The sequence below is a fragment of the Protopterus annectens genome, chromosome 14.part0 (genome assembly GCF_019279795.1).
Source record: "Protopterus annectens isolate FY-2018-M chromosome 14.part0, PAN1.0, whole genome shotgun sequence".
In the NCBI taxonomy this organism is placed as follows: Eukaryota; Metazoa; Chordata; order Ceratodontiformes; family Protopteridae; genus Protopterus; species Protopterus annectens.
In genome coordinates, this window is record NC_056748.1 from 13,487,220 (window position 1) to 13,512,369 (window position 25,150).

The 25,150-nt window shown below is 40.9% G+C and overlaps 1 protein-coding gene across 1 annotated transcript in view; it reads left to right on the plus strand.

Annotated features, from left to right (window-relative positions):
* The window catches only part of LOC122788835, an 829,367-nt gene that overhangs the window by 767,294 nt on the left and 36,923 nt on the right, over nt 1-25,150 (plus strand). The window lies entirely within an intron of this gene.

A 25,150-nucleotide genomic window follows, 5' to 3' on the forward strand; every position in this document is an offset into this window, starting at 1 on the left:
CTCACTAGTGAGGGGTATACCTCCGGTGTGGAGCATTTTGTCCCCATGTTTGTGATGATCAGGTCTAGTATATTATCTCCCCTAGTGGGACAGGTGACTAGTTGTTCCAGTGCATTTGAATTTATGAATTCCAGGAACCTTTGGGCTAGGGTGTTAGGGCTAGAATAATGTACCCAATCTATGTTTGGGTAGTTGAAGTCTCCCAGTATGATGGTATTTTGTGATACATTCATATCCTCCAACGTCTTCAGGAAGGCTGAGTGGGGTTCCTGAGATTGGGAGGGTGGTCTGTAACATGCTACCAGTTGTTTAGCAGTTTTGCCTATGGTTAGTTGCACCTGTATGGTCTCTGATGCTTCATGTGTTGCTACTAACCTGGAGGTGTGGGTGTCCTTGATGAATATGGACACTCCCCCTCCCTTTATAGTTTGGTCCGGGTTTTGGGGCTGAAAAGCATGATACGAGGTATAGCCTGGTAGCGCTGGGGTACTCTCAGGAGCCTTGAACCAGGTTTCAGTTACTGCACAGACGTCGATGTTCTCCATACTGAGGAGTGCATCAAGTGCCTGCATCTTGAGATTTAGACTTCTGGTGTTGAGCAGCATTACCTTTAGTTTTTTTCCATTTTTGTTTTCTAAGGAGGTGGGTTTTTCTTTTGAGCCTTGCCTAAAAAAGGCACTATGGGGGTGGCAAGAGCCTTAGCCAATATCCGGAAGCCCAGTGGTGACAGGTGCAAGCTGTCCCTTGCGAAGCAGCGTGGCTTGTCCAACATGTCATCCCAGGCAGACAGACATTGGATCCCCTTAGAATGACACCAGTACTTGAGCCAATTATTAAAGCTGATCATCTTGTCTTTGTATTGTGTCATCATTCTTGGTGAGGGTAAGATGCTGCTCAGGGTCAGGGTCATACCAGCCTGGGCTACATAATCAGAGAGCTCCTCTATGTCTCTTTTCATGTAGTCCAGTGAGGAACGTCTCAGGTCATTCATGCCAGCATGGACAATGACGGAGTCATATTTGTACTTGCTTTGGAGTGACCTGAGTGCGTGTGTTATGTGGCTTCACGTGCACTTCATCCTTCTCTCCACACCCTAACATTGACAGCTAGGCTGCTCCACTTCCCAACTTAGTCAGGCTTCACAATTTCACTCCTACAGTTAAACATATCTTAATGTCCTCTCATAAAGCTTCCACTAGAAAACTGTATTCTAGCAAATGGAAAAGTTTTTTTTCTTTGGGCTCAAAACAGGAACATTGATCCTTTATCTGCACTCATCCATTCTATTTTGGAATTTTTGGCGGAACTCTTCCAGCAAGGTTGAGCTGCAGCAACCATCAGGGTACAACTCGCTGCAATATCAAATTTCCACATTGGTGATTCTATCTCAAACTTAATGTCACACAGGTTTTGTAGAGCCTTCTTAAATGGCGCCTCCTTATTAAGACCTCCCTTTAAGGAACTCCTTTCTCCTTGGGATTTAAATTTTGTTCTGTCTCACCTGCTGTTACCACCTTTTGAGCCCTCATCATGATCAGACCTTAAGTTCCTTTCCTGGAAGACCTTGTTTCTGGTGGCTATAACATCTGCTAGAAGAGTATCAGAGTTGCAAGCTCTTTCTATTAATCCGCCATATTTTTCATAAGGATAGGGTATCCTTGCAAACTAATCCATCATTTTTACCCAAAGTCTCTTCTCCAACTAACATAAATCAATCCATTGAGCTTCCAGTGTTCTTTCGTAATCATAGCAACAAGGCAGAATAAAAATTACATCAGCTAGATGGGCATAGACAACTCAAATTCTGTTTGCATAGGACCAAAGATTTTAGAAAATCTGACCAGTTATTCGTATCCTTCTCTGATGCAAAACACGGTAGCTCAGTTTCTAAAACTACTCTTTCCAATTGGCTCTCAAACTGTATTACATTCATCTATACCACAAATAACAAAGATTTACCATTCAAAGTAAAGGCTCATTCCACTAGAGCAATAGCTACGTCATTTGCTTTTCAAGCCAGAATTCCTATGGATAATATTTGTATAGCAGCTACTTGGACCACTCCTCATACTTTTATCATGCATTACAAAGTGGATTTGGCCTCCAGAGACAGGGCCTCCTTTGGTTCCATGGTGCTTAAAGGTGTACTGTCATGAGCCACCTAGGAAAAAGGTGTTAGGGATGCTGTCCCATCATTGTAAGAATGAAGGTGAGATAGGACAGCATAACATAAAGACGTTATGTACTCACCATAACATTCCATGTTTGTTGTCCATCTCACCATTCATTCTTATGAACCCTCCCTCCTTCCCCCTGCCAAAGACTCCTTATGGACCTGGTGGATGTTTTTACTACCTTCAGGAGTTCGTTGTTTCTGTTTGTTTCTCCTTCTATTGGGGATAGTATATATTTGTGTGCATATATATATATATATATATATATATATATATATATATATATATGGATCTACCTGACTAGATCGAAACTTCATAACACCGACAAGCACTTCACCGACACCACATAATCAACAGTTCACAAACACGACACCACATACACTCAACACATCATAACAACAAACAAAACAAATCCCCTATCCAAAACCCACACACACAACACAAGCACACCAAAATCCTTACAAACCAACACTAACCCTTACATACACAACTATCTACAACCCTAACCGAAACCCTAACCCTAAGGTCCGTCACTATTGCACACTCACCTAACCCGCGCCCTAACCCTAACTCACTTAACCCGCTAACCCAAAAATATCACTACTGCACCCTTACCTAACCGCCTAACCCTAACTCACTTATCCCACCCCTATCCCTACAGACCGCCAACATCGCACACTTACCTTACTCGCACCCTTACCTAACCCGCGCCCTAACCCTAACTCACTTATCCCACCCCTACCCCTACAGACCGTCAACATCGCACACTTACCTTACTCGCACCCTAACGGCTGTCACTACCGCATACTTACACATCCTTTCCCCATCTCAGTGTTCTCAGCGTCGGTGTCTTCCTCCATCGGTCTTCTGCCTTGTCGATCTTCTGGTGCTTTGTCGGTGTTATGACGTTTCGATCTACTCAGGTAGATCCATATATATATATATATATATATATATATATATATATATATATATATATAGAGTTTCCATTTCATTCAGTAGTAGCAGCAAACAAGATCTGGGGAATTGCACCACTGCATTGTGGGATACCTACTTGCCACAATCTAAGTTTGAGGCTTTTAGCTATGTATTTGGCCGGGTTGGAGCCGAGAATCTGCTCCAAACCCATCATTGTAAGAATGAGTGGCGAGATAGACAACAAACATGGAACATTATGGTGAGTACATAACTTCTTTTTTTAACACAGAGATGTTAAATTCTGTTAGTTTCTGTTTAGCTTAGGAACTTAAGTCAGGTGACAAAAAGTGATGTCATCTAACCTAACCCAGCAGTAATATCTGATATTAATTTTATAACTCTCTCAGAGAGATACTATGCATTTTGTATTTTGTCTTGGACCTAACAAGTCCACTCACCATCACCATCATCTGCACTTGTGTGGCTGTAAGTAAGATCTATGTCACAGTATTTCTTTTAGATGTAGATAGGAATATACTAAAGATTAGTTTAGGTGTTTTCTGTATTTATTTGAGACTGTCCTGCAATGTTGTTTTAAAATATTTCCTGTGATTTTGAACTCTGAAGTTACTGTGTTGATCTACTGAGTATTGTCTTGTTCTTTTATTATTTATTATTAAATATATTTAAACCTATCTTTGTGGCTGATATTTATGAGACATATCTAAGCTCTTAGGTACTTGCATATGTATTTGGTGACATTATACAGGCCACTCCTACATAGCCTTCCTCTTGGTCAGACTACCATTTGGATTATTAGTAACATTACACAGTAGGATTAGACACCCTTTGTTAAGGGCCTTAAAGTAGCTGATAAGGGTGGCTGGTGGCAGCTGGAACTACCTTATAGTCTGGGCAGAAGGGTGCATAGCTAGTAAACCTGTGCCAGCCTTTTTGAGGTGTATGTGTTTGTATATAAATCAAATCTCAGAGTGTGTATGTGTCAGCTACTTGGGAAGGGACATGAAGCACTGGTTGGACAGAGAGGGTGCTGGAGGTCCTAGCTTGGCCACTCTGCTGAGATCTCAATCCTATAGCTATGCCAGTGGGGAGTCTTATTGGGGATCTGCAGAAAGAGGGAAAAACAGCCCCAGACTGACTGTGATCTCTGTGTACTCTTAAGGGAAACTGCACTTTACTGTGTGTGTACTTGTCATCCTCCCAGTATGTACATCCCATAGCTGTTGCCAGTGGTGAGGATCAAAGCTCCTTAATTCTGGGCCAGTGCAGGGGCATCACAGCCCTCCTGTTCCCTCCTTCTGTATTTTGATCACTGAATTGTTGTTGTTGGATATGGTTAAATATAATAAGCTTATTAAAGTTCATCAGTGAAGAGAGCCCTCAATGAAAATGTTACCCATATGGTGATGAGCTCATTATTACAACATCAGAAGCCCAGAAATTACTATTTTTTAGTATAGCAGGCAAGATTTATTTATGTATTGATTTATTTATGTTTCTTTATCAGTGTAATGCATTGATCAATACTGACCAGTTTTAGGTTCAACCTGGGAAAAATTTAAAACTGACTGGTCTACAAAGTAAAGGTTAATGCAAAAGGTTAATGGGTATAAGCTCATGGATTAGGCTCAAGTATTCATCTAGATCTTATGATAACAGCAGTAAGTAAATTAAAGTATCTAGCCAGACTGTATACTGCTAACCCTTTTTCTTGTACTTGTGGAAAATTTAAAGTACGTAGACTGGTACTCAATGGAAAAGATAAATCTAATAAAAATTATGTTCTGCCCAAAAGGAAATGTTTTGTGTCTGTCAAGTTGCTGCCTCCAGGCTTTTGTCTTAACAACAGGATTAGAAGGATTTTAACAACATTTCTTTGGAGGGGGGTATCTCCCAGAGTATAACTTGAGATAACCTAGTTCAAGACAGATCCATTTTCATCTGCAGACTCCAGTACCATGAGTAGGATTTGGTGGCATTTATTTGACAACTATACAATATTGAAGCATTTGAGCTAACTGAAAAGGTAAAGGAAAAAGAGTATCTTCATATCACATACATGACAGATTGTTTATACTTAGACCTTTATTTCTGGCAGTTAAAACATGAACTGAAACAAGGATTAGGAATGTCATGAAAAATAAACAGGGAAAAACATCAAAGACATTGGTAACCAGACCCTTCACTGTGTAATACCTTAAACTCCCTTTGTAGAAAGCCCATGGGAAATATGCACATGACCCGTTAGGACATACAAGTGCTCCTGCTACATGGCTTCTGAGTGCCTCCAATGTTCTACCTTTTATAAGTTTTTTTATTAAGAATTTAGGCCATTAAATCCAAATCCCACCAGGTGTAGACATAATATGTTATGTTTCTCCCTTTTTATTGGCTCATCAGTGCATCATAACCAGATACTTTTGGTTGTTTTTGAATACACTACACTTTTAAAAAGCATTATGTCCATAAAATTAAAAGATGACTATAATATTTCCCAAATAAGGACCAAAACAACAGATGAAATGGACATGCAGAAAAGCCAAAAAGGCAAAAATATTAAAAATACATTTGTAAGGTACTTCCATTATTAAAGATGTAAACCTAGCAGAAGGAGATGAGTCTGACAAAACTGAGGCAAAGCTGGAGACAGTAGAGTTTGAGGAAGATGATTATTCACTGTATACCAGGCAGAAAAGAAACACATTTATTCTAGTAATCAGAAATTGTTGAGAGGCAGGTATGAAATTCTATTTGCTCTATCCAAATGTCTTCAGAATATTTTTTTTTCTGGAGGATCAAAGTCATTTTTGATGCAGAACAGGCTAAGGAGGAAATGCAAAAGTTTGCCCAACAAAAAATGAGACAACAAACTGAAGGGCACTCTGCTTCTCATTTTTCTGATAAAAAGGATACAGAGACACTTTGCCAGTGAAATCTTTTCCACTGTTCCAAAGGAAAACGCTAGAGAGACAGAGAAAAACACAGGAGTTGACCAGAAGAATTAGAAGAACAATAGACTTGAACAGGAATCTGGAGTTGGGAGATGGAGATGAACAGCAAGAATACCAGCAACATGGAAATTAGTGAATAAATGTGGGGCTGCAAAGCATCAATCACATTTGTAAAATAAGGCAGTGTAAGAATAAGTGAGAAAGAATGGACTTTTGTTGACTTCATTAAACTTGTGAGAAACTGAAATGCCTTTGCCTTACTTTGTGTATTAATGTTTAGAAGGACTCTGAGGAGAGAGGAAAATGAAGGAAAAAGGTAACTGTAAGTGAAACAATTTATTTTCTTAACAGTATTTCTATGAAACCTTTCACAATATAAATCACAAATTTTATAATAAAGTAGTTTTAATTGTTCTTATATATATGATAAAGTTATTAAAGTAAACAAGGTGCCTTTTTTTCTTCCTCTTCTCTCTTTCTTTTTTTTTGGTATTAAGCAATGTAGGCATTACAAGATGTTGTCTGGGCAGATTTGTGTGACAAGGGAGATGATTTTACTAAGCTATGATACAGAATCAGAATTGCCTAGACATGGTAAGGTCTAGCTGTGTCTAATTATGGTAGCTGCCCCAAAAAGCAATTACTAGAAAATGGAAATCAAAATCTAAACCAATTATACCAGAAGTAGTGAATATAGTAGCCGAGCTAAAACAAGTGTAATTGAAATGTTTAGAAAAGGGTAGGAGCAAACTATATAGGAAAAAATGGGAATTGTGGGAACAATACATACAGGAGTGGAATGAGGATTAAAAGAAGGCAATACTTAAATGAGATATGTAATGTTTGACTGAAAATGATTGGTAGATTATAAGTGATGTACAATGTTTGCAACTGGGAGTGTGTCAGTATGATTTGTGATGTAAAATGCTTTCTACTAGGGTTGTGTCAGTGTGGTTTGTTTTCATTTATATAAATGTATGATTGCCTATGTCATAAGTGATGGTTTAATAAAGGTGTTTCTTGTTTAAAAAAGGGTAGGAATTGAATAATTTGTGTAATGTTGCTTAGATTATATGATATATAGCAATATGTGTGAAGTATAATGTTTGTAAATGTGAACTTGTTAATACGGTTTGATTACTTTTATATAAATGCAAATTTGCCTGTGTCACAAGTGATAATTTAATAAAGGTGTTAAAAAAAGAAATGTAGGCATTAATATACAAAAAGATAAGAAAAGCTAGACAAAAGCATTTTTAAGTTAATAGGGTATAATTTTGAGTTCTCAAGGTGGGAGATGGGTTGTAAAAGTACACAGATCATAATATATGTACAGCTGATTTTGCTTAACTTTTGCATAGGTGTATGTCTGGATTAAAAGACCCTTAACTTAATCTAATAACTAATTTTTAATGGAAACAAGTAAATTTGAGAACACTGAATAGAATGAAAAGGTTTCCTTTAGCAGCAAGTGTTTCAGCGTGTCTTTCAGGCTGCAACAGAGGAATACATTTTCATTTTCTCTTACTTTTCCATGGGTGATAGATAAATAAAAGACAGAACACTGGTTTCTTTCTGGCTAAAAGTTAATGATTTCTGAAGGTATGCAAGCTGAGTTCATCATATCTGGGGGAGAAGGATTAAAAATAAAGCAAGAACAGACACCATTTAGTGGGCATTGTCTGTACTCATATCATGTGGCTATGCCTTAGAACTCCTTTCTGTTCTCATTAGTTCAATATCCTCCCATCATTTAAAACCATTCTGAGAGTTCCTAGCCAAACACTGGCTCTTTTCTTGCTCAACACCATAATAAATTATACCCCTAAATGTGAACAAATACCTATTTATACCTTATGCCTCCTTACTCTTTCTTCTTCACTCACTTCCTTATGTCTATCAATTTCTGTCCCCTGGCTTTTCCTCTAAATACACCATAAGCCTGCTTTTCTCTCACTTCATATTGCAATTCCTGTTTGTTTTATAATAACCTACTTTTAATTTCTCAATAAACTGGGTAAAATTTCTCTAAATATTAAATCATTGTCATACGTGTATCTGCTCTTAACCAATGTTTTCATATTATGTCTAATTTGGTATAATTATTATTATTATTATTATTATTATTATTATTATTATTATTATTATTATTATTTAAACTGTAGTTGTTTTTGTATTATTTTAAAGATTGTAAATTATTGTTCTTAAAAAGTATTTTGTATTACTTTGGAGCTTTTCTGCCTGGGCTACCACTGAAAATGGGCTCCTACCCAGTCAGACTTTCCTGATAATTAAATGTCAATAAATAAATAAATAAATAAATACATTATTATAAGTAGAAGTGCAGGCAATAATATGTGTCTTAGCATGGATAACCTCACTTTCAGGTTAACTAGAACCTGTGTTAGCAGCTATTTGACACCAATGTTCCCATTAGGAGGGTTAAACTTCATTATTTGAAGATTTACGTAGTTATGTGTATTTCTATTAAGTCAATATGTTGTGGGGGTGTTCTGGGGTATGTTTATTTTTTGTTTGAGAGTTTTTATTAAAATAAAAGTTTTATAAAATGTAACATAAGTTCCAATATTGATGATAAAAGCGTATAATGATTCACCTGCCAAACATTAATAGAATAGATGCATGAATCACAAAAGCTGAAATTAGACATTTTAAAAGCTGTCATATATAATAGGCGGGAATAATGACTTTTTTACTGTAATGTCAACACTTCATACCATATTATCATGGAATGTAAATGGTTTCACAGGTAGAGACAAAAAGAAAGAATACTTAATTACATTAAGAAATGCAGAGTGGAAATAGCAATTTGAATTTGATAAACAAAGGCCTTCAGGATAGATATTCTGCAGAATATCTGGAGCAAAGGAAAAGAAGAGTACTTACATTAATTGCTAGAAGATCTCCAGTAGTAATGGAAGAGGAAAATATAATGCTGGCAGATTTGCATTAGTAAGGGGCTACTGGCAAGGGATAAGGATTACACAGGCATGTATTTATATTCCACTTAAAACTATTTTGGAGCTTAAAATAATTTGGGAGAAATAAGATTTCAGCAGGGAATATTACTTACAGGTGGGGGGTTGATATTTGATTTGCAACAATGAGTATGTATTTGGGTGATTAGAAGGGGAAAATATAACAAAAAAAGGTAGATTTCTGAAGACATTTATGAAAATATTTTGTATGAAAGATGTGAATTCAGTTGCAGGACCTAGGAGAATTTATATATTATTCCCAAGGTACAATAACTGGTCAAAACTTGATAGAAATTATATTTCACAAGAAGATGTCCATTTAATAGATACCTTTGATACACATCCAAACACTATTTCAGATCATGTGCCAATAATTACTAAGATAAAAGGTAGGGTAATAAAGTAAAGATTAGACACTGGCACTTCCTCACCTATTTAATAAAAAGAAATGAATTAAAGGAATGAGTAGTGGAAATTATTCAGGAATTATTATGGAAGATAGAAAGTACCCCAGAAGTTATTGCTAGTGAGTGGGATTGTGATAAATGAAAGTGGAGTTTAAAAATGGAGTAGAAATAAAAGAAAAAGAGATCTAGTTAAGAAGTAATAAGGATTATTTAGAGAGCATGACAAAGGTTAAAATGTTATAAAATAAGGAGAATCTCAGAAAAAGAAGAGACACAATTTCAGAGTGCTAAAGACAAAATAAGGGAATACCTAGATAACATGCATGAGTTTAGAAACATTGCTCTTAAAAAAACTATTTTGATAGCAACTCTAGAGCACAAAAACTTTTTCCACAGTGACTTAGAAAAGAATGTTGCCAGATGTAGGGAACTTATAACAAGACAAATAACCAGAGATCCTGTAGAGGTATTAGAGATATTTCAGAAATTTTATGAAAATTTGTATAAAGCAGGGAATTGGGGAAATCAAGAAAAAGCACAAATGCAAATATTTAATGAAGACTTAAATATGCCAGGGCTAGAGTTAGATGAGGCTCAACAACTGTTAGGATAGGAGGAGATGAGAAAAATGGTAATGTGTAACCAATCTACAGGAACATCTCCAGGAATAGATGGTATTCCAGTGGAAGTTTGGAAGTTAATTAGAAAGAAAGTGATAAAGAAATGGAAGGTTTTGTTAAATGTATTTTAAAAGGACTGGAAGCACCAACATCCTGAAGAAAAGCTGTGGTGGCTGTAATACCTAAAGACAGTAAAGACCCATCTGATCCACATTAATATAAGCCAATTTCAATTCTAAATCAAGATTATAAAGTGTTTATGTCTGTAATGGCTAAAAGAATGACAAAGATGATGCCAAAATTGATAAGTATGGACAAATGTGTTTTTTTGGAGGGGAGGCAAACATATGCCAACATTAATAGAACAATGATGATCCAGAAGGAAGCAGAATATAATAAATATTGCTTTTATTGTTGGGTTTTGATGCAGAGAAAACACTCAACAGTGTAAGCTGGCATTTAATGAGTACAGCAATGGAAGCATTTGTATTTCATGATATAATAATAAGGTTAATTAGAAGGATGTTTGAGGGACTGGAGGCAAACATCAAAGTGGGAGGGTTCCTCTCTGATAAGTTGTGCCTGAGCAGAGGAACCAGGCAGGGATATCTTTCCCCCTTTGTTATTTGTGTTATATTTAGAACTACTGGCAAAAAAGAGGCCGAGAAATTCAAGAATATAATTGGTATTGTGTTTAAGAAAAGTTGGCTTTATTTGCAGATGGTATTATTTTGTACCTGATGGAACCAGAAAATGACATTTCAGTGTTGTTTTGTGATGACCCACCACTGGACCAGTAATTAAGGAGCCTCAATACTCACCACTGACACCAGTGGGGGACGTACACTGGGAGGATAACAAGTATACACATGGTACTTCCAGATGCAGCTCTCTGTATCAAGTGCAATTTCCCTTGAGAGCACGCAGAGACCACAGTCAGTCCGAGGCTGGTTTCTCACTCTTCCTCCAGATCCCCAATAAGACCCCCAACTGGCACAGCTATAGAGTTTTGATCTCAGCTGAGTGACCAAGCTGAGACCCCCAGCACCCTCTCTGTCCAACCAGTGCATCGTGTCCCTGCCCATTTACACACGCACACACACACACACACACACACACACACACACACACACACACACACACACACATGTGGGACAGGCTGGCACAGATTTACTAGCTATGCCCCCTTCTGCCCAGACTATAAGGTAGTTTGTACTGACACCAGTCACTCTTGTCAGCTACCTTAAGTCCCTAAACAAAGAGTGTGATATCTTACTGTGCAATATTAATATTAACACAAATGGTAGTTTGACCAAGAGCAAGGGTATTAGGAGTGGCCCACACAGTGTCACAAAAGAAATATGTAAGTACTCTCAAAACTTAAATATCTCTATACAGATCGGCCACAATGAAAGGTTTAACTATATTTAATAATAAATAATAAAATACCAAGACAATGCTAAATATATATTCACAGTGACATCAGAGTTCAAAACCACAGGAAATATTTAAAACGACATTGGAGGACAATCTTAAATAAATATATAAAAAAAATATCTAAACTAAGCTTTACTATATTCCTGACTGAATCTAAGAGAATTATACTATAATCTAGGAACTTACTAAGAGAGCAAGGCAGATTTGGTGAATGGATCTTCTAGCTGTTGTCAGGTACAAGACAGAATGCAGAATGCCTCACAAAGAGACTTCTCAAATTAATATCTCAAATATTACTGCTGGGGTAACTTGCATCATCATTTCTTGTCATCTGAGTGCTAGTTCCCAGCCAAATAACTACTGATGAAGCTGGCTTTATTTAACATCTAACTGTAAAAATATACAGACAAGGGCTTCTCCTTAGATCCCTGGTAGATGCTGGAATTCCTAAAACAATTGCATTACTTCATGCTTTCAAGACTGGTAATTACTTCACCCTAAAGACGATACAGAAAGTTTCTTAGTACAGACATTGTGTCTCTTGCTGTATTGAAAACAGAAAGATACCATCTATGGCCTAGCCATAAAGTAATTTAATTTCAGTTATTTTTCTGAAGGCATCCTCCTATATTCCAGTTTCCACTGTTAAAATATATACATTTAAACAGTTACAATAGTGCATGTACATTTCTGTTCTCTTCCAGCAGAGCCCACTGTGGCTACATTTTAAACAGCACTCTGCAAACACCCTTTTCAACACAAGTATCTGTACAGGCAGTTTGATATACATATGATATACACTTCTAATACAGTTGTAACACAAGCATCTTATATAAATAATTTCAACATTCACCAATGACATATAATTATTTACAAAATTCCAGCTAGCTGCGCTGGCAGCATTTCCTTTCATCACACCCCCCCCCTTTGAATACTCAAGCTAGTTTTGTGAGTGACCCTTGAGAAACATTGCTTGAAAGCAATGATCATAGGATCATAGGAAGTTACTAAGCTATTGGCCCTGAGGCTATTATAAGCCTAGCCAAGAGTTTATCCCATGTTTAGACAAGTCAGCGCCCAAAGCCCCTGTCCAGCAGGGACACAAGTGGAATCCCAGGGGTGTATTTTCTGTTTCCCATCCAGTTATCCAGGTTGCGCTTGAAAAGGGATAATGAGGTACTCTGCTTGATGTGGAGAGGGAGTGTATTCCACAGATGGGGGAGTCTTTGGGACACAAAGCTGTCCCACCAAAAAGCAGGTGAGGGCATTCGTAGGGATAGTAGGGTATTACAGAAAGTTTGTCCAAATTATAGCACTATAGCTGGGATAACTTGCTCATAGCATGAGCCTATCTGAATATACATTACCACATTCCCCATTCTGAGAGCCCATCTGCATTGGCATTGCTAAACCCACTGTAGTGCTGCACTGTCATATCATATGCCTGCAACCCTAGGCTCCACCTTAGTAGCTTGGTATTTTGCTGGCTGGCTTGATGTAGCCATGTTAAGGGATTGTTGTCTGTAACTACAGTGAATCTCCTAGCATACAGATAAGGCTGAAGTTTCTTTAGTGCCCACACTATGGCTAGACATTCCTTTTCTACAGCTGCATAGCATCCTCCCTGGCTTGGAACCTATGGCTGAGATATACCACTGGGTGCTCTTCTCCCTCTGAGGAAACCTGTCTGAGTATAGCCCCCACCCCATGGTTTGAAGGATCCACCTGCACAACATATTCTTTGTTGTAATATGGACTGGCTAACACAGGGGGGTCCTACCAAATCTCCTTTAAGCTGCTGGAATGCCTGCTCATATGCTGGGGTCCACACTACCTTATCTGGCCTGTTTTTCCTAGTTAGGTCTGTGAGGGGAGCAGTTATGGTACTACAATTGGGGACAAACTTTCTATAATATCCTGCTGTCCCTAAGAATGCCCTCACGTGCTTTTTGGTAACAGGGGCAGCTCATGCCTGAATGTCTTCCACTTTGGCAGGTTCTGGCCTGATCTTACTACTCACCACTCTATGTCCCAGGTAGGAGACCTCTGCCATACACACCTGACACTTACTGAGCTTAATGGTCAAGCCTGCCCTCTGTAGTCTGCCCAGCTTCTCCCTGACATGCTGAAGGGGCTCCTGCCAGGAATAGCTTACAGCCTCTGGAAAGTCACTGGGGGATTTTTTATCCCACAGGGCATCTTCATGAACTAATAAATGCTGAAAGGAGTTACAAAGGCTGACCTCTCTCTAGTGTTGGGAGTCAAGGACACCTGCCATTAGCCCTTTGCAAGATCAATAGTGGTAAGATACTTAGCCCCATCCAGCTGCTCTAGGGCTTCATCTGTCCTAAGCATGGGGTAAGTATCTAATTCTGTGTGACTGTTTAATATCTTGTAGTCCACACAGAACCTGGTGCTGCCATCCTTTTCAGTACCAGCACCACTTGGGAGGCCCAGGGACTGCTGGACTCCTGGATTACCCCCAGTTTCAACATTTCCTGTATCACCTTTATCAGAGTCTGTTTGACTCTCTCAGGCACCCTATAAGGGGCCTGCTAAATAAAATGATGTAATGTGAACCAGGAATGTGATTTTAAAAGAGAGAATCAGAGAGCATGAAGCATTTTTGTCTTGACCATCCAACTCATCAGCACTGTCATGCTCTATTTGTAAGTTTATCTTAGACTTGTGTTTTCTGTTAGAAATAACTAGAAACTAGAAATATTAGACTAAGTGTTTTTCTGTGATGTCAAAACTGTGCTACTGAATTATTTTAAGTATTTCTCTGTGATCTCTGATCTCTTGACTAGCACTATGTAGTAAAAAGTATTGTCTTGTGTTTTGACTATTTGTTATTAAATATTTTTAAAACCCTTTCAACTGTGGCTGTTTTGTAGAGATAATTTAAGCTCTTTACAGTACTTGCATGCCTTTGGTAAAATTGTACAAAGCCACTCTAATAGCTTTAGCCCTGGGCTGTACTACCAATTGGATAATAATATTGCATAGTAATAATTGGACACCCTTTTAAGGGCCTTTGAGTAGCTGATAAATATTAGTGGGTGGTGGCAGCTGGTACTACCATATAGTCTGGGAAAAAAGGGCAGAGCTAGAGAACCTGTGACAGCCTTCCCCAGGAGTGGCTATGTGGTTGTATAAACTCTTCTCAAAGTGTGTGTGTGTATGTGTGTGTGTGTGTGTGTGTGTGTGTGTGTGTGTGTGTGTGTGTGTGTGTGTGTGTGTGCGCGCCCGCATGTCAGCTACTACTTGGGCAGGGGCAAGAAGCACTCGTTGGACAGAGAGGGTGCTGGAGGTTTTAGCTTGCCTATTAGGCTGAGATCTGGACCCTATAGCTGTGCCAGTGGGGAGTCTTATTGGGGACCTGGAGAGCAAGGGAGCGACCAGCCCCGGACTGACTGTGATCTCTGTGTGCTCTTAAGGGAAATTGCACTTTACTGTGTGTATTTGTTATCCTTTCTTCATATGAGACACCCCTCACTGGTGCTAGTGGTGAGGATTGAGGCTCCTTGATTGCTGGGCCAGGGCACAGGCATCACATATTAATTGTTTGGCAGCAGTGGGATATCCACTCCACATATTAATTGGATGGCAAATACTAATTGGCTTGTAGTGGTGTGGGTAGAGTGAATTCATGTAGCTTGTGTACAGTGAGCTTTGAAGGTGTTTTGTACTGTAAAACAGCTACTCAGTGAATACTCAGAGTTCAGATCGCAATTGTTTTATTTCTTTTGTTAGCTTGGTTAGTCACGATGAGCAGGTAGCATGTCAGCCAAGGAGTATGGAAAGCTGACATGGAGCCAGCTGGCAGAGATATGCCAGGCTAGGGGACTGGTGTATGAAAACCTGACTAAGGCAGACCTGATTGCAGCCTTGGTTACAGCTGTATCAGAAAACAGCAACCAGGAGGACAATCAGACTGGCAGTGGAGATATAATACCCTTGAAGAATGGACAGCTCAACCTTTCTGCAGAGGACTTAAAAATCCATCTGGAACTAAAGAGACTTGAGTTGGTGGCCAGGCATTTGGAGATAGAAGCCAAGGAAAAGGAGCAGCAGAGGAAGCATGAGAGGGAAATGCTGACTCTTTGCCAGAGTCATGGAGGTAATGGAGAAAGGAGTAACTGGACTCCAGAAGCACAAAAGGTCAGTATGTTTCTTCCACAGTTTAAAGAGGGGGATATTTTTGATAGTTTCATTCATATGTTTGAGTGGGTATGCAAACAGTATAGTGTTGACCAAAGGCTCTGGGTATGGTTCCTAACTACCTTACTCCATGGTAAAGCTGTAACTGTTTTGTCAAAAATGTCTGGCATTGCATGTTTTGATTATACTGCTGTTAAAAATCACTTTTTTAGAATTGTTTAAGCTAACACCTGAAACATATAGGAAAAAGTTTCATGAGCATAGACGCAAGGCAGATGAAAGTGTGTGTGAATATGTTGCTGAACTGAGCACTTATTTCCATATGTGAGTGAGTGGATGGCATGTCACAACTTTTGAAAGGCTGGCAGACTTTTTGGTGAGGGAACAAGCCCTTAGCACTTTGCCTGAGGACATGAGGATCTGGTTAGCTGATAGACAATGTGCTACTTCAGATGAGTTGGAGAAGAAGGGAGACCTATACCTGGCAAGCAGGGCAGCCCTGCACAGGAAAGGGACCCCTAGTACTGCTCATGGGTCTAAAGGAACCCATGGTGGGCAGAACAGACTGCCCCAACATAATCTGCCAGTAGCAGGGGTAGCCACTAGTGCAGGTACAGGAGTTAGGGTTAAATGTTTTGAATGCAACCAGTGGGGCCATGTGGCATACAGGTGTCCATGGAGGCAAGGTGGGGAACAAAAGGTGACGGAGCCAGTACTTGGGAAAGACAAAATGCCAATAGTAGGTTGTCTTGGAACAACAAGGGTACCAAACTACCACCAGAGGTTATATCTTATTGTTTTGAATGGCAAAGAGGCCATTGCCAAGAGAGACACAGCATCTGATTTAACCATTGTAAAGCCTGCAGTGGTTACAAAGAAGCACTACTTGCCTGGGCAGTCTACTCCAGTCAGGGCTTTAGGAGGGATCCCATTCCAAATACTTGTGGCTAGGGTTCACCTTGACTGGGAGGGTGGAAAAGGAACCCAGCAAGTTGGTGTATTTGAGGATATACCTGCAAATGTCCTGATAGGGAATGATTTTGATAGTGCAATGCCCTGTGCTTGTGTAATTACATGCAGTCAGGCAAGCAGGTAAGTCTGGTAGCCTGGGGGAGACCCAGACAGACTGCATACTTGCAGCCAGGACTGGTGAAGTGGCTACTTCAGGGAGGGAGCTACCCTGTAGCAGTGAGACTGAAGGTGAGCCACAGCTGCTTGGGGGTACTGATGGTCCCCTGGACAGAGTGACTGCAAAGATAGAGGTGAGTAGCAGTACTCAGGCTGACAGTGAGGCACCACTGTCAGAACATGCCAGAGTTCCTGTAGAAGGGGAGATGGGAAGGGTTACAAGAAGAGAGTTGAGACAGGCTCAGCTCTCAGACCCTACATTGCAAGGCTTGAGGCAGGTAGCTAGGGAGGCACCTGATTCTCAAAGAAAGAATCTGTATACTGGGACAAAGGGTTACTATACAGAGAGTGGACCCCTGAGGGAAGGCTAGAAGGTGAGAGAGTATAGCAGTTGGTAGTGCCTAGAGCCTACCATCTGGCACTTCTAGCCATAGCCCATGATATTCCCTTTGCAGGTCATATGGACATAAAACATACAAAGAGGCGTATTGTGCAGAACTTCTATTGGACTGGAATTTCCAGAGATGTAACAGGGTACTGCAGGGCCTGTGAGCAGTGCCAAAAGGTAGGCAAGGCAGGAAACAAGGTAAGAGCACCTTTGATGCCTTTGCCTGTGATTGAGGAGCCATTTCAGAGGGTAGCTATGGATATTGTGGGTCCTCTGAGTACCCCAAGTTCCACAGGAAAAAAGTATATCCTACTGGTAGTGGATTATACTACACGATACCCTGAGGCAGTGGCTTTGTCCTCCGTTGAGGCAGACAAGGTGGCAAATGCTTTGTTAGAGATTTTCAGCAGGGTAAGTTTCCCAAATGAAATACTGACTGACAGAAGTGCCAATTTCATGTCAGACCTGCTGGCTTGTCTGTGGAAGTCCTGTGGGGTGAAGCACATGAAGACCAACCCCTACCACCCCCAGACTAATGGTCTTGTTGAGAGGTTAAACTCTACAATTAAATCCATGCTACCGGTATTTGCAGATCAGTTTAAGAGGGAGTGGGACAAATATTTGCCCCATCTGTTTGCTTAAAGAGAAGTTCCCCGGGAATCCACATGTTTTTCACCCTTTCAGTTGCTGTATGGGCATAGGATGAGGGCATCTCTAGATTTAATTCGAGATGAGTGGGAAGGTGAGTGCGAGTCTCACAAGGAATCTGTTGTGGCATATGTCCTAAACCTCAGGGCAAGGCTCAGGAAACTCATGGGCTTGGCCCAGGAGAACCTGGCAGAAGCCCAACACCAGAAAAAGGTGTGGTATGGCAGGAATGCTCAAGCTAGAGAGCATGCTGTGGGGCAGCATGTAATAGTGCTCATTCCTGTCAGACACAACAAGCTTGTAAACAGCTTGGGAGAGGCCCTACAAGGTGATAAAAAAGGTAATGATGTTAACTACATGGTGGAACTGATAGGCAGAAGGCAGGGGCACAAATTGTACCATGTTAACATGATGAAACCTTATCATGATAGGGAGGCCCTTGTGCTGAGTATTTGCAGTGGATTGCAGGAGTCTGAGGGAGATCTGGGGACTGACCTCCTCAGTGAGACTCGGGCTGACACCTCAGTGGAAGGGGTAGCAATATCCCAGCAGCTATCTCCTACCCAGGTTTGAGAAATCTGAGCAGTGTTTCAGGAATTTGGGGACATGTTCACTGGGAAACCAGGGTGCACCCACCTGGGGCAGCACCATGTGGATACAGGACACCAAAGGCATATTAGGCAGAACCCTTATAGAGTGCATGAGAGAGTCAAACAGGCTGTGAGGGAGGAGGTACAGGAGATGTTGGAAATAGGGATGATTCAAGAGTCCAACAGTCCCTGGGCCTCCCCAGTGGTGCTGGTGCCAAAGAAGGATGGCAGCACCAGGTTCTGTGTAGACTACAGGAAATTAAACAGTCACACAGAGTCAGATGCTTACCCCATGCCTAGGACAGATGAGGCCCTAGAACAGCTGGGTGGGGCTAAGTATCTTACAACCATTGATCTTACCAAGGGTTACTGGCAGGTTCCCTTGACTCCCAGTGCTAGAGAGAAGTCAGCCTTTGTGACTTGTTTTGGCTTGTATGAGTTCACAAAGATGCCCTTTGGGATGAAGAATGTCCTAGCAACTTTCCAGAGGCTGGTAGATCATATCCCAGCAGGAGCAGGAGGGTTTGTCCTTGCTTACTTAGATGATATTGCCATCTACAGCCATTCCTGGCCAGAGCACCTTCAGCATGTCAGGGAGGTGCTGGGCAGACTACAGAGGGCAGGATTGACCATTAAGCAGAGCAAATGTCATTTGGGTATGGAGGAGGTCTCCTACCTAGGACATAGAGTGGGGAGTGGTAAGATAAGGCCAGAACCTGCCAAAGTGGAAGACATTCAGGCATGGCCTGCACCTGTTACTAAAAAGCAGGTGAGGGCATTTTTAGGGACAGCAGGGTACTACAGAAAGTTCATCCCTAGTTATAGGACCATAGCTGCTCCCCTCACAGACCTGACAAGAAAGAACAGGCCAGATAAGGTAGTGTGGAACCCAGCATGTGAACAGGCATTCCAGAAGCTTAAAGAAGCTTTGGGAGATTCCCCTGTGTTAGCCAGTCCAGATTACAGCAAAGAATTTGTTATGCAGGTGGATGCTTCGATCCATGGACTGGTGGCTGTACCTAGCCACATTTCTTCAGAGGGGGAAGAGCACCCAGTGGTTTATTTCCGTCATAAGCTTCAACCTAGGGAGGAATGCTATGCAGCTGTAGAAAAGGAATGTCTAGCCATAGTCTGGGCATTGCAGAAACTTCAGCCTTATCTGTAAGAAAGGAAATTCACTATTATGACAGATCACAACCCCTTAACATGGTTAAACAGAGCCAGCCAGCAAAATGCCAAGTTGCTAAGATGGAGCATAGAGTTGCAAGCATATGATATGTCAGTGCAGCACCACAGTGGGATTAGCAATGCCAATGCAGATGGGCTCTCAAGACAGGGAATGGGGTAGATATACTCAGATAGACCTGACCCTCTCAAGTGGCATTTCTCAAAGGTCACTTGAAAAACTAGCTTGAGTGCTCCAGGGGGGAGAAATGTGAAGGCTGCCAGCCTAGCCAGATAGAATTGTGCAGATAATTCTGTCATTTGTAAATATGAATGTAAACTACAGGCTTGTTGTTTTAAATGTAAAGAAATACTGTTACTTGTGAAACTGGACATAAATGTGACAACAGTACACTATACTGACCAAAATAAATTATGTGGTGACCCTTTGATGTAGACAGTGGTGCCGAGGGGTCTAGATGAAGAAATTCTTTCTATTGTTTTAACCAAGAGTTAAATTGTTAGATTTAAACATGCAAATGTGTTTTTATTGCTCTGCTCCTGACCAGCTGAGAGATAGCAATAGGGAGATGTTAAAAATGTAAATGTAGTTAATGTGTAGCCTGGGAACTCCAGTAAAGGTGAAGAATGATGTAATGTTTAGCAGGACTGCAGTTTCAGTTTAAACAGTGAGGAGAACCAGAGATTATTGAGCATTTTTGTCTTGACCATCTAACTCACAGCACTGCCTGTTGTCTTATGTCATTTATCTTAGACTTGGGTTTTCTTTTAGAGATAGCTAGAAACTAGAAATATTAGACTAAGTGTTTTTTCTGTGATGTCAGAACTGTACTACTGATTTATTTTAAGCATTTCTGTGTGATCTCTGAACTCTTTTGACTAGCACTGTGTAGTAGAAAGTATTGTTTTGTGGTTTTGATTATTCATTATTAAATATTTTAAAACCTTTTAACTTTTGCTGGTTTGTCTAGAGATAATTTAAGCTCTTAAGAGTACTTGCATGCCTTTGGTAAAACTGTACAAGGCCACTCTAATAGCTTTAGCTCTGGGCTATACTACCAATTGGATATTAATATTGCACAGTAATAATTGGACACCCATTTAAGTGCCTTTGAGTAGCTGATAAATATTAGTTGGGTGGTGGCAGGATTACTAATGTATAGTCTGGGTAAAAGGGGCACAGCTGGAAAACCTGTGCCAGCCTTTCCCAGGAGTGTCTGTGTGGTTGTATAAACTTATCTCAAAGTGTGTATGTGTCAGCTACTTGGGCAGGGACACAAAGCACTGGTTGGACAGAGAGAGTGCTGGAGATTTTAGCTTGCCCAGCTGGCTGAGATCTGGACCCTATAGCTGTGCCAGTGGGGAGTCTTACTGGGGACCTGGAGAGCAAGGGAGTGAGCAGCCCCGGACTGTGATCTCTGTGTGCTCTTAAGGGAAATTGCACTTTACTGTGTGTATTTGTTATCCTTTCCTCTTATATGAGACACCCTCTCTGGTGTTAGTGGTGAGGATTGAGGCTCCTTGATTGCTGGGCCAGGGCACAGGCATCACAAGGGAGAACAGGCAAGCATGTCAGCAAAGGAGTATGGCAAGCTGAGATGTGCCAGGCTAAAAAACTGGTGCATGCCAACCTGAGTAAAGCATACATGATTGCAGCTTTCATCACAGCTGCATCACAGAATAGCAACCAGGAGGACAATCAGACTGGCTGTAGAGATGGACAACTCTCAGAAAAATGGACAGCTCAACCTTTCCACAGAGGACTTAAAAATCCATCTGGAGTTAAAGAGACCTGAGTTAGACACCAAGCATTTGGAAATAGAAGCAGCAGAGACACTGAGATATCTTGAAGCTGAGGAAAATGAGAAACTGCAATGCCTGGAATCTGAGGAGAAGGAGAGGCAGAGGCAACATGAAAAGGAGATGCTGACTCTTCGCCAGAGTCATGGAGGTATTGGGGAATGGAGTAACCAAACCCCAGAAGCAATAAAGGTCGGTAAATTTCTTCCACAATTTACAAAGGGGGGGATAATTTTGATAGATTCATTCATATGTTTGAGAGGGTATGTAAACAGTATAATGTTGACCAAGGGCTCTGGGTACGGTCCCTGACCCTCTTACTCCATGGTAAAGCTGTAACTGTTCTTTCCAAATTGTCTGATACTGACTATTTAAATTATAATGTTGTAAAAAAAACGGTTTGCTAGAATGTTTTAAGGTAACACCTGAAACTTATAGGAAAAAGTTCAAGGCAGATGAAAGTGTGTGTGAATATGTTGCTGAACTAAGCACTTGTTTTCATAGGTGGGTGAGTGGATGTCAGGCCACCACTTTTGAAGGGTTGGCAGACCTTTTGGTGGGGGAACAGGCTTTTAACACTTTGCCTGAGGACATGAGAATCTGGTTAGCTGCTCATGGGTCTAAAAGAACCCATGTTGGGCAGCCCAGACTGCCCCAACAGAATCTGCCAGTAGTAGGGGAAGCCACTAGTCCAGGTACACATCCAGGACCAAGGGTTAAATGTTTAAATGCAACCAGTGGGGCATATAGATGTCCATGGAGGCAAGGTGGGGAACAAAAGGTGGGAGAGCCAGTTAGTGGGAATGACAAAATACCAACAGTAGGTTGTCTCGAGACAAGGGTACCAAACTACCACCCTGCAGAAGTTCTGATAGGGAATGAGTTTGATAATGCAGTACCATGTGTTCATGCAGTTACACGCAGTCAGGGTTGGAGACAACCATTTTGGTCTGGTAGCCTGGGGGGCACCCATACAGACCGCACACTTGCAACCAGGACTGGTGAGGTGGTTACTTCAGGGTGGGAGCTACCCTTTAGCAGTGAGATTGAAGGTGAGCCACAGCTGCTTGTGGGTACTGATATTCCCTTGTACAGAGTGACTGCAAGGGCAGTGGTGAGTAGTAGTACCCGGGCTGAAAGTGAGGCACCGCTGTCAGAGGATACCAGACTTCCAGTGGAAGGGGAGCTGGGAAGCATTACAAAGAGGGAGTTGAGACAGGTTCAGCTCTCAGACCCCACATTACAAGGCCTGAGGGAGTTAGCTAGTGAGGCACCTGATTCTCAAAGGGAAGGGAGAATCTGTATACTGGACAAAGGGTTACTATATAGAGAGTGGACTCCTGAGGGAGGACTACAGTGTGAGATAATGCAGCAGTTCTGTCCATAGTCCATGATATTTGCTTTGCAGGTCATATGGGCATAAAACATATGAAGAGATGTATTATGCAGAACTTCTACTGGCCTGGGATTTCCAGAGATGAAACAGGGCACTGCAGGACCTGTGAGCAGTACCAAAAGGTAGACAAAGCAGGAGACAAGGTGAAGCTCCTTTGATGCCTTTGTCTGTGATTGAGAAGCCATTTCAAAGGGTAGCTATGGATATTATGGGGCTTCTGAGTACCCCAAGTTCCACAAGGAAAAAGTATATCCTAGTGGTAGTAGATTATGCTACCAGATACCATGAGGCAGTGGCTTTGTCCTCCAGTAAGTCAGAAAAGGTGGCAAATGCTCTGTTAGAGATTTTCAGCAGGGTAGGTTTTCCAAAAGAAATACTGACTGACAGAGGTGTCAATTTCATGTCAGACCTGCTGGCTTGTCTGTGGAAGTACTGTGGGGTGAAGCACCTAAAGACCACCCCCTACCATCCCCAGACTAATGGCCTTGTTGAGAGGTTAAACTTTACACTCAAGTCCATTCTGCTGGCATTTGCAGACCAGTTTTAGAGGGACTGGGACAAATATTTATTCCACCTGTTGTTTGCTTACAGTGAGGTGCCCCAGGAATCCACAGGTTTTCAGCTTTGAGTTGCTGTATGGGCATAGGGTGAGGGGACCTCTATATTTGATTCGAGATGAGTGGGAGAATGAGTGTGAATCCCACAGCAGTCTGTTGTGGCATATGTCCGAAACTTCAGGTCAAAGCTCAGGGAACTCATGGGCTTGGCCCAGGAGAACCTGGCTGAAGCCCAACAGCAGAAAAAGGTCTGGTATGACAGGAATGCTAGAGCCAGAGATTATGAGGTAATGGTTCTCATTCCTGTCAAATACAACAAGCTGCAGATAGCCTGCGAGAGACCCTACAAGATGGTAAGGAAGGTCAGTGATGTTAACTACATGGTAGAACTGCTAGTCAAGGAGGCCGGAGCACAAATTGTACCATGCTAACATGATGAAACCTTACCATGATAGGGAGGCTCTTGTGCTGAGTATTTGCGGTGGATGCAGAAGGAGTCTGAGGGGGATCTATGGCTAAAGGGAACCAGTCAGGAAAATCTCAAATTACTATGGTGGAGCCTAGCCTAGGGTTGTAGGCATATGATGGGAAAATGCAGCACTGTACTGGGATCAGCAATGCCAAGGCAGCTGGAATCTCAAGACAGGGAATGGGGTAAAGTATTCCCAGATAGGCTCAACCCTCTCAAGCAACGTTTCTCAAGGGTAACTTGAAAAACTAGCTTGAGTTCTTGTGGGGGGAGGGGGAGTGTGACAAACCAAAATGCTGCCAGCCCAGCTAGCTAGAATTTTGTAAATAATTATATGTCACTTGAAAACATTAATATGATTTATACAGAATTGTGAGACTGCCAGCCCAGCTATCTGGAATTTTGTAAATAATCTTATGTCATTTGTGAATATCAATATGATCCATAGGCTTGTCTTACAAATGTAAGAGAATGATATGTTATGTGGGTATTAAACTACTGGTGCAGAAGTGTGTGTTGAACTCTATGTTATATACTGAGCTTCAAGACTGTAACCACAGTGAACCCTGCTGGAAAAGAGCAGAAATGTGTATAAACTATATACCTGTGCAGATGTGTGTTTTACTGGTAAAAGTTGGAACATACAGAGTTAACTTGCAAAACTTCAAGAAAATAAGTTGAAATTGTTTATGACTGTGTTATAAAAGTTAGTAAATGCAAAGAGACAGGATGTCTAGGGCTAGAGGTTTTTCTATTGTCTTGAAATAGAAATAATTACTAGGTTTTAAAATGCAAAAGTGTGTAGCTGTTGTATGACTTTCAGTTCTAGGCAAACTTCTGAGAGTTATGTACTTCTCACACATCGATGCTGAACATTTTGTTGGTATCTGTTAGTCTGAGAATTGAAGGCAGGAGACAAATAGTGATGTCATCCAGCTGACCCAGCAGTAATGTTTTGATAGTAATTTGGGAACTCTCTCAGAGACTGTGCATTTTTTATTTATCTTTGGACCTGGAAACATCCATCTTCAGCACATTTGCCTTGCTAATAGTAAGCAACTAGGGTACAGTGATTTCTCTTAGATATAGATAGGACTATAGTGAAGATTAGTTTAGATGTTTTCTGTGTTTATTTGAGACTGTCCTGCAATGTTATTTTAAAATATTTCCTGTGATTCTGAACTCTGAAGTCATTGTGTCTGTTATTGAGTACTGTCTTGTTCTTTTATTATTTATTATTAAATATATTTAAACCCTTTAATTGTGGCTGGTTTATTTAGATATATTTAAGCTCTTAG